Raw genomic sequence first — 11,751 nt, 5'->3', positions numbered from 1 at the left:
TCTCAACAAGGACTGTAGGTGGACCCAAACAAAATAGCAATAGTCCAAAGGGTCCCACCTCCTCAAAAGTAGAGGGATGTCAGGAGTTTCTTGGGGTTAGCTGGATACTACCAAAGGTTCATAAAGGACTTTAGCAAGTTGGCCTCTCCTTTATTTGGGTTTTTTGCCAAAGATTCTGAGTTTATATGGTCAAAAATATGTCAAGAGGCCTTAGACATTTTAAAGGGTAAGTTAACCACTGCACCAATTCTTCAAGGACAAAACTAGGCCCTCCCTTTTCATATTCATGTTGGTGCCTCACACAAAGCCATAGGAGCAGCCTTAGGTCAGGTAGAGGAGAAATTGCACTATTCCATCTATTTTATCAGTAAGAACCTGTCAAAGGCTGAACTAACTTATACTGTGACCGAAAAGGAACTCCTGGCTGTTGTGCATTAATTAAACAAATTTAGGCATTACATTACAGTCTACCAAAAATTTGTGCATACTGACCATGCTGCAATCAGATATTTAATGAACAAACCAGATGTGAATGCTAGAATGATAAGATGGTTGCTTTTATTGCAGCAATTTGATCTAACTATTGTTGATAAGCCTGGTAAGGAAAATGTTGTTGCAGACTTTCTATCTAGGCTGAATTTTCCTGCAGGTGAGGAACGAATGGTGGATGACTAGTTACCAGATGAGCATTTGTTTTCTATTTCAGCTCTCTCCCCATGGTTTGCTGATATAGCAAACTATTTCAGTTCCCACCAAACTTTCCCTCCAAAGAAAAGAGAAAGATAGTAAGGAAAAGTGCCCCCTTCACCTGGATTGGGGGCAATCTCTTCAAACCTGGCCCAGATCAAATATTGAGAAGGTGTGTAAGGGAAGAGGAAGTTTTTGACATCTTTCTGACCTGTCATGATGGGCCTTGTGGAGGTCACTTTGTAGCAAAGAGGACAACATTTAAAGTGTTACAAGTAGGCTGTTATTGCCCCAATCTTCATCAGAATGTGAAGAAGTACATTAGTGAGTCTGATCAGTGCTAGAGGATGGGAAAGCCTACTTCAAGAGATGAAATCGCCTAAAACCTCAAGTGACTTTTGAGACATTTCACAAGTGGGGCATGGACTTCATTGGGTTTATTAACCCTCCTTCAAAGCAAAAACATTACATTATTGTGTGCACTGATTATTTGACTAAGTGGGCTAAAACGAAGGCAATTAAGGCAGCAACAAAAGAGAAGGTGCCTGAGTTCCTAAGGGAGAATGTATTCTACAAATTTGGGTACCCTAAGAGCTAATCACAGACCAAGGTAGCCAGTTTACCTCCAACATGATTGAAGAACTGCTCAACCATCACAAAATCAAGCATAGGATCTCCACTCCTTATCATCCACAAGCTAATGGGCAAGTGGATGTGACCAACAGGCACTGGAGAGCATCTTAACCAAGGTAGTAAGCAGTATCAGGAAGGATTGGGTAGAGAGACTAGTTGAGGCCACTTGGGCCTATAATACAACATGGAAGACCACCACTGGATTTACACCCTATGAGCTGGTCTATGGGAAAAAGGCTTTGCTGTCCATTGAGTTTGAATATAACACATTAAGGATGGCAGCCCAACTAGATTTGGATCTCAATCATGCACAGAAAGAAAGATTGTTCCATTTGAATGGCTTGGATGAATTCAAAATGCAGGCCCCCATACATACAGAGATAATTCAACTTCAGAGGAAGATCTGGCATGATAGACATATTAAAGAGAAGTAATTTCAAGAGGGAAATTGGGCATTGTTATATGATTCTAGGTATAAAGACTTCAAGGGAAAGCTAAGGACAAGATGGCTAAGACCTTATGTGGTGGAAAGATGCCATGATAATGGTTCAGTGCAAATCAAAACTATAGATGAAGAAGCCATTCCATTGCTTGTTAATGGACACCGATTGAAAATGTACAAGAGGCCTTTATCAAAACAAGATTTCATTGACAATATCAACAAGACAGTGATGATGGTGGAGCAAGTTCCAACTCCTCCCTCATCAGGTCACTGAAAAAGGAATAAGAGGATCCCTGGGTGAAAACCTTCCTTGAGGTTCCTAGAGAAAACATCTAGGGTGAAAACCTCTCTGAGGTAGCCTAGGTGTTTTTCAAAAAAAAAAAGAAAAAAAAGAAAGAGAAAAAAGACATAATTGTTATTTGCAAGTAAGCGAGAAAGACAATCAAGGAGCAAAGAGAAGATCCAAAGGGAACCATGCCTCACATATATTCATCTCCTCCACTCCTTACCATGCATCCCTCCATCAATTCCATTGTTTTTTGACTTCATTTCTTCAATTCAGGCAAAGACTGTGTTTTCTACAGGATCCCCTATATTGCTATAGGATACCCTAAGAACCTACAGGAAGCAATCTGAGGGTGAATGGTTGGTTAGGTCCTGTAGCAGCCTATCCCAAAGAATATCAATCATCAAATATAGGTATTCACTAAGATGGTCTAGACAACATACAATAGACAACAGACAGCTGCCAGCAGAAGAGGAAGAAGGATGACCATGCATCAAATAAACAACACAACACATCTGATCTTCGACAACTACAACATGGCAACGAGACGATAGATAATTATCCCACTCACTCACTCATATGCATAATTTGATAAAAAGTTGTAAAGGTTACGAGGTAGTTGGTTTATAAGTGAAAGGGTGTCCAATTAACTTGGCCACCTTCGTTCAGTCATCACATCCAAAACCGGGTGTCCTCTCACACGTGGTCGCAATCAACTCAAAGATAAAGGAGGAGTAGGACAAGAAGTGGTTAAATACAGATCTATAAGGTGGGAGCTGATTATGAGGAGTGGGAAACAAAACATCTTTTTCATGCATTCATGCATTCCACCTCCTCGAAACTCCCTCACCCAAGTCGCTCTTATAACACTGGCCACCCATCGGAAGTGAGGATCCATCGTTGTGCAAGAGAATTTCTATAGGAGCATGCACAGGAATAGTCTACAGGATACACATAGGCAACCTACAAGATAGGCAGAGAGGGGTTCAAGAAGGAATATCACTAGAATTGTCTACTGCCACCATTCGAAAGAGGTAGGATCTAAAAATACATCCCCATTTACAAGCAAATGAACTAGAAATGCTCTAAAAGCTAGTGGATATAACAATTGTGGGAGGTATATTACATACACAGGAAACTCTGTTTTCTCCTAAATTTAAAATTCTTGTGTCAAACCTCTCATTTCCTCCTTAAGCCTCACAAGCAAGATGACATGAGGGTTTAATAGGAGAGAACCCACAAACACTATGAGGATGTGACAACACCTCCAAGTGCTTGAAATCTTTATAAGACACCGATGGGGTTTTTTGAAAAATTCACAGGTTATGATGATGAGGTGGCTCAAGAATTTTCCCATTCCCTCACTCCACACAACAGAATCCATGCCACTGTTATAGTTAGATGGATCACTATAGATCTCACCCTAAATCTCATCAGTAGGGTCTCCACACTCCCCCTAGGAATTCCATGGAGAAAAGAAGACAAAGCAGACAATCAGGTGGAAAAAAGGAAATTCTTTCTAGAAGGTGAAGAACCCAGAGAGGATAAAAATGGAGTAAAGAGGGACAGTCTACCATACCCATGGAGTGAGGTAGGTTACCAACTCATCAAATATATCTCATGTGAGGGTATATACAATGTTGTTTATGGCTACCAATTTAGGATTCTTGAAGAATTAAGATTTGGGGTAGAAACACCAGTTCACCAAAGACTTAGCATACCCTATTTCTTGATGAAATCACTCATAGACTCCAACAACAAAGTAAAGGAGGGGAATCCCCAACAATTGGCTCACCATGGGTTGATCAAGATCCTCATTGAGGATGCCCTCCAAAACCTCAGGATCCCTATAACATGGCCAGTCTTCAGAGACTTACCAACAGAGGATGACATCAAAACCCTCACCTATGATGTTAGTCCTTCTGCCAATGAGGAGGAGGCAAAACAAGAAGAATAAGATACAGAGCTAGATGGGGATGAGATGGATGAAGAAGAAACTAATACAGAGGAACATGATGAAGCAGAAAAGAAGGAGGATGATGCTGAAACAAAGGAGGAAACGAAGGAAGAAACTGATGGAGATAAGAAAGAACAGCAAGAGGAAGAAGATAATAAAAACAGAGAGGAAGAAGGCATTGAAACATAAGGGGAAGAACACGAGGAGGAGTCACCTAGGGTGTCTCCAGAGGCCCCTGAGAGGGAGGCAGCAACTTCCTTCACTACTCTCAGCACCTCAGTCAAGTAAAAAGGGAAAAGAAGGAGGCAAACCCCTCTATAAATTAGAACAAGAAAAAGCACAAGAATCAAACAAGGGAAGCCACAAAAATCAACAAAAATACCTATTGAGATTGAATATTCCCCTACACCAAGGGATAGAGAAGCAATAATGAGAGATCGACTTGAGAGGGAAAATGCATGGCTAAAAGGACAATTGCGGGAAAGGGAAAACCAACTAGCACGTATGACCAGCCTCTCCTTGGAGGCCATCTAGTGTAGGATGCTAGCTAAATCCTATGCTCTTTACCTCAAAGAAAAATGGCTGCAATTTTAGATTAAAACATTAGCATAAAGGAACATAATTCCATTTCAGGACTACAAGCAGTTTATTGATCTTTGTGATCAAAGTACACTAGAGGATAGGGCCAAAATGGTTGAGTTTTACTTGCACGACATGGCCCTCACAGACATGAATGTTTGGGATCCTAATGCTGAGCTAGGAGATCTGCAATTAATGGCTTTGGCATCATGGATCAACCATGAGGAGTCAAGGGCTGTAGAGATGAAAAGAAAATTGGCCAAAGAGTAGAATGAACCTCTTTTCATCAGAGCTGAACAATAAAATCCCAAGGCCTTAATCATCACCCATAATCTAATTGCAAATGATCCTCAGTTGGCATCTAGATATCTTTCTCCCCTAGAGCAAGCAATTTCACATTTTGAGGATATATTTAGGCTGCTAGGAGATGATAGTATACTTGCTTGCTCAAGGATATGGAACACACCGCCACACAACTTTAAGATCAGAGAATATCACTCCCCTCAAAGGTTGAGAGAGGCACTCAACAGGACACCTATGTATCAGAAATCAATGCAAAGGTTGAAGGTCAATTGGATAGGGCTAAAACTCAGTCCACCACTACTATTAGGAACGCTAGAAGGGAGAAAAGAAGAAGAGGAAAAGAGGCAGTGGGAAGAAGTAGAAAGGAAAGCAGGCTTCTATGCATAAGAAGAAGAGACCACATCAGAGGCATGGGATGTTAGAGAGGCTACCAGAGCCATGAAGGACATGGACATTGACTAAGTTGCTCAGAGGATGAGCAACACTTTTAGTAGGGGAGTGATGATGAGCCTCATCATTGGGTAATTATATGGGCCTTAATTCACCTCCTAGCTTAGTCAAACAACTATTCTCACAACTTATTGCATACTTTTGATTATATTTTGTTTATGAGATGAGTTAGAGTTGGATATTTTTCTTTGTGGTCTAATGTGCATGTAATGCAGGCTTGAAGGATAAAAGAAAGGAATTTTAGCAAAGACTTTGGTCAAAAATCAAATGGGACAAGGGAGAGGAAATATAGGAGGGAAATGCTCCTCATTTACTACCCCTCCATTCGAATATTCATCCATCATCTCAGAGTGAAAACAACCAAATCATGAGGACTAGAAGGCAGCCGAGCAAGTGGAAGTCAAAGCACCAGTTTATCTCAAGTTTGGGAGCTGAGCCTCCCTAATTTTAAGGAAGTCATTGGAGACTTCAGTTGTATAAGTAGAGAGGCCTAGGACCTCAGTAGGATTCAGACTTTTGATTGTAAAACTCTATTTTATTTTCGAGCTGCAAGGCTTGTGACAGTTGTTGATGTAATCTATTGTTTTGATAATAAGAATGAGTTTTGTTTTGAGCCAGTATTGAGTTAACTCAGAGAGCTAAAGCTCTTGGGTTAGGTCCCAACCCTAGCATCTAAGGCTCCTCTTTATTGTACATGTATGTTAGCATAGATTCATGGTTTAATCGTTCATTTTATTAAGTAGTTGCATTTCCATTACAACAGTGTAGCGAATAGGTTCATTGTTTAATCGTTCATTTGCTTAAGTAGTTGCATTTCCATTACAACAGTGTAGCATAGATTGGCTGTGTTTCAAATTTCTAGTTATCACATGAACTTTGGGGTTTGTTGTCTTGATTCAATACTTGGTTCATTTCATCATTATCATCTTCAATCACTCTCTTTTTGTAATAGATATCACTCACATTCTCATTTCCTTCAGCACGAAATGCTTAAGCGGGAGCCAATAACTCACGTCTTAATCAGATTATACGTAGATCTCTTTACCATCCGATCCACAACAAACCTGGCCAATCACCGTTAATTGCATGCGTATTCATTTCAACATTTGACTTTATGTGCCCAAAATCGCCACCATCGATCTGTCTAGCTTGATCCAATGGCTATCGCGCAATCTCACGCGAATTCTTACATGACCGATATCCGCCTGAGATCACGCGAGAAAAGTGGTTTTCTTGTGCTACATGTCACCAAGTTAGGCTAATCACGTAAAATTTTGGAATTCCGCTTAATCCCTTGGGGGCATGCGAGTGACTGCTTACCGCCTATGGAAATCCACTCTATCATTCCGCACATTTTTTACCCTTCTGTTGCCACGTGAATTGATGTGATCCACCCATCTATTCACTTCATCTCCGCGATAAGATCTCCTCCATTCATCTCCTGTTTAACCTTGTTTGTCCATCTATTCACTTAACCTACGCGATAATATCTCTGACGCTCATCTTTCATTAGTCCTATTCATTCATCTATTCACTAAATCACCCGTGATAAGATCTCCACCTCTCATCTTTCATTAACCCTATTCGTTCATCTATTCAATAAATCGCCTGTGATAAGATCTTTGTCGCTCATCTTTCATTTAACATTGTTCGTCCATCTATTCACTTAACCTACACAATAAGATCTCCACTGCTCATCTTCTAATTAGTCCTGTTTGTCCATCTCTTCACTTAGCCTCCTGCGATGAGATCTCCACCATCCATCTTCCGTCAGTCTTATTCGTCCATCTATTCACGTAATCTTCTACGATAAGATCGCCGCTTATCTCCCATTAATACTGTTCCCGATCGATCCAGTGGTTCCTATGCACTTCTACTTCGTTACGTCCTCCTTTCATTGATTTCAATCTTCGCTTGCTCTTCCGATTGACTCCTTGCATGCTTGATTTTACCAAAACACCAAAAACGCGAAAACAAAATTAGTTTAGTTTCCTTGCTTACACATTAGTTTGGTTTGATGCTCTTTACTTCTATAAGTTAGATAACAACATTAGGTTAGTGTTGATTTAGTAATTCTGCTTAGTTTAGCTGTTTAAATGGTTAATTAGGATATGGTGTCATTTAGCATTACATGTTGTTTTCTTCATTACTGTAGTAGAGTAGCTCTCTTAGAGTAGATTTTCTCTCCTTCCATCAAAGAATCAAGCTTCTTCTGACTCTATAGAAGTCTGGCTTGGAACCCCTGGGGTCTCTTGCCAGATGAAAAAGTGACAACATGCAGCACCTTCACTTCTACTTGTGCATATAGCACTATTACCTCCAAGTTTGTACGAACCCCAGGTTGATAAGAAAAGTTGGTAGCTCAGGAGTTGCAGCATCCTTGCTGCAATACTGGCACTCATCAAGGATGAAAGCACCTTGCTATCAATCTCTCTTCCCATACTATATTGGATTGAAGAAGCCCACAAGGAATGGTTTTCACACCCCTCCCTCTCCCAACTCATTAATAACTTGAGAGCAGATCCTAATTCCTCAGTTGGCTACTCTTGGAAGGATGAGATTTTTTACTACAAGGATAGAGTAGTTATATCACTAACATCCAACCTCAAAATTCTCATCTTGGTAGAGTTTCACCCATCTCCCATTGTAGACTACGCAAGCTTTCAGAAGACTTATGCGCGCACTCATCGTTCTTTCTTTTGGATAGGAATGAAAACTGACATTCTTACTTTTGCATCTGAATGTGATGTGTGTCAACACCACAAAGGAGAAATAATCAAGTTACCAGGCACTTTACAACCATTTCCAATCCCTGCCTCCATCTGGATGGATGTTTCTATGGATTTCATTACAGGTCTCTTGAAGTGAGGTAGAAAATCAATCATCATGGTGGTTATGGATAGACTTTCTAAATATGCTCATTTTTGCACTCTACCTCACCCATTTACCCCCACTTTGGTGGCTCAAGATTTCATGGACCAGATCTTCAAACTGCATGGCATGCCCACTTCTATTGTGTTTGATCGTGACCCGACTTTCACCAGTAACTTTTAGCAAGAACGTTTCAAGATATAAGGCACCCAACTCCAACTAAGTACTTCATATCATCCCCAAACTGATGGTCAAAACGAAGCAGTTAACAAATATTTAGAGACATACCTAAGGTGTTTCACTTCATAAAATTAACATCAATGGGTACAGTGGCTACCTTTAGGTCACTGGTGGTATAATACTAACTATCATGAAGCCACCAAGATGACTCCATATGAAGCAGTGTATGGCCAACTCCCACCTTCGCCTATTTCGTATATCCCTGGATGATCTAAGGTGAAAGCAGTGGATCAACTCCTACAGAACTGTGCAGCCATGCTAGCCTGTCTCAAAGATAATCTCCATCAAGCTCAGAATCGAATGAAGCAATAGGTAGACCAACATCATTCAGAGCGCCCATTTCAAGAAGGGGATTAGGTATTTCTGTGACTGCAACCATATAAGAAAACATCGTTGAAATAAAAGGGCTACCAAAAATTAGCTCCAAAATTCTACGGACCTTATCAAATACTTTAGCGCATTGGGGAAGTAGCCTACAAGCTGGCCTTGCCACCAACTTCAAAAGTCCATCCATTCTTCGATCTATCATGCCTCAAGAAAGTGGCGGGGAACAATTGTAGAATTCAAAACAGTCTACATGAATTGGATGAAGAAGGTTCACTTTGGCTACAGCCTGAACATGTCCTCGATATGTGAGAACGACATCTACACGGCTGCACGATCAAGGAAGTCCTCGTCAAGTGGAAAGACACCTCTTAAGAAGATGCGACCTGGGAACCAGCCACTATTCTTCAACAGTTTCCGCAGCTTCAACCTTAAGGACAAGGCTGCTTTTGATGGGGGAGGGAATGTTAGGGTCCAACTAACCCCTATATTTATGTAATAGGGTCGAGTCATAGTTATAGTTAGTTAAAGAGTCAATAAAGCCCATATTAATAACTGTAAGTGGTTGACCTGCATTTAAGAAAGGGACCACAATTAGTTGCAAACGGGCCATGGTATTAGATAGATGGTATTGAGAGAACCATGGTAATGACCCATGGTATTTTATGTATGAATCCTATATAAAGGATAGAGACTCCCCATTGAGACATATCGAGTCTTATTTTGTAATTGAGCTTTTCTTTGCTAGAGGTTGCCCCCTCGAAGGGGCAAGTGAACATTGCTTTCATCTCTAAATAATAAAACACGTTGTTTTTCTCATTTTGTTCTGTGTTCTGGATTGTATTTCTTTGCATATTTGGTATTCTAGAATTTCTCATAGGTCAAGAGCATAACACCATTGTTTCTTTTCAGTTTCCTTAATTGTAGCACAATTTACTATTTTTGGCAATTTTTCGGGTCTTAAACTTCCAGAGCTATTTTGAGGGACTAAAAGACGTTTTTAGGGAAGACGAAGAGAAGTCCCAAACCATTTTTTTTTAAATTTATTTATTTATTTTATTTATTTTTTCGGCCTCCTCTTTGAGTTATTCAAAATGAGCTATTATAATAGAAAAACAGAGATCGTATGCCAAAGTTACGATCTCGGGAAGTTGATGTACCAATTTACCCAAACGTGGCCCACAAATTCGGCACTTCATCTCTTAGGGTTAGGTTTTTGGATGTTTAGGGTTTTCCATTGTTTCTCAATAATAAATATTCCTTTGAACCTCATTATAACATAGTTCAAAGACATGTAGCCGCCATATCTCTTCTCAGAGATAAGCTGCCATTGCCCGAGCTAGTTTATTTCCATTTCTATATGTAAGCATATTTTAGTGCTTTGTCATTAACGAAATGAAGTTTTATTTCAGTTGCATCTCCGTGTTTATGTGTATATCAGTATTTTGTTGCATTCTTGTAGAAGTCTGTATCAATGGTATCAGAGCGGTCTGCTCTTTCTCTATTTTCCTTTTCATGTCCCCAACGAGGTCAGGGTATAAGGAGTTAGGGCTCAAATTGCTTGAACCTTTGCAAGACCAGCCTCACAAACCCTGACGAACTCTCATGGCGGAAGAAAAGAAAGACGAGGGGACAAGAGAACCTTCCAATATTTTTCTCAATGAATCCCTCGAGCGACAAAGGAACGAGATGATTGATAACTTTGTCCAGATCCATCGGCGGCCTACCCACAAGAGACGCATCTTCATTCAACAACCACTCTAGAGGCGCCACTCCTTTTAAGGTACAAGTTAACTTTGACATTCCCATATTTGAAGGACAGATAAATGCAGACATTGTAGATATAGTTTAAATATATTGGAAGGATATTTTTCAGTTCATGACTTTTCCAATCGAGAAAAGATTAATTTTACACTCCTCAAAGCTACCCCACATATCAAGGACTAGTGGGAAACCTACTGTGAACAAAAGGACAAGAGGGAATCCTCATTGTTTTCAACCACACCCACTTGGAATTCTTTCTGAGACACCATCAAGGAGAAATATTACCTTGTCGAGAACTATGAAGATAAATACATAAAGTGGACCACGCTGCGACAGGGAAGGGACCAAGATGTGTCGGAGTTCACAAATGTTTTATATACCCTTTGTACAAAGCTAGGTATCAAGGATTCTGAGCGGCATATGGTACTCAAGTACCATGGTTGTCTACAAAAGTACATCCAACATGAGATGGAGTTCTTGGACATCTCCTCTCTCAGCGCCGCCTATCGATGTTGTCAAGATCAAGCATAAGTTTAAATAGAAGAAGCGAGACTATGGATCTATGAATACGAAGCAAGAGAAAGGTGCCCCCAAACTGCAGAACATAGGAAAAATCCAAGGTGGGGTGACCCAGGACAACCCACTGAAGCCACAAGAAAAGAAAAACACCATGAAGATAAAGGACACATCGAAATGGTGTGAGTTCCATAAGAGCCCCACTCACAACACAAGTAAGTGTTGAGCCAAGCATTCAGTGGTGGTTGAGATGAAGTATTTCAAATCAGATGCATTTTCTGACACTAAGTAAAAAAAATGACAAGGAGAATGTAAAAGGGAAGCATATTATCGATGCAAAGCTTAGTGAGATCGTTGCCACCACCAAGATCCTGAAGGATGAGCCCAACGATCCAGAGGAGAGGGAGCGACTCTTCCACTCACAAATGTGGGTGAAGGGTTCTCCGCTGCAGTTCATTGTCGACAATGGGAGCCAAAAGAACCTCATTTTAGAAGAGGTCATGAAGTGTTTGAGCTTGCCGACGACACCACACCCATAGTTGTACACCATCGGGTGGCTTCACCAAGGGAGAGATCTCCTCGTTAGCCAACAATGATGCCTTCCCTACAACATCAAGCCCTTCACAAATGAGGTATCGTGTGATGTTTCTCCTCTTGAATTTTGTGATGATTTATTAGGCCAACCATACTTGTGGAAGA

This window comes from Pinus tabuliformis, chromosome 9 (assembly GCF_031772625.1).
Source record: "Pinus tabuliformis cultivar Carrire ecotype Pingquan chromosome 9, CPIR1, whole genome shotgun sequence".
Lineage (NCBI taxonomy): Eukaryota > Viridiplantae > Streptophyta > Pinopsida > Pinales > Pinaceae > Pinus > Pinus tabuliformis.
Note: the sequence above shows the minus strand (reverse complement) of the source record.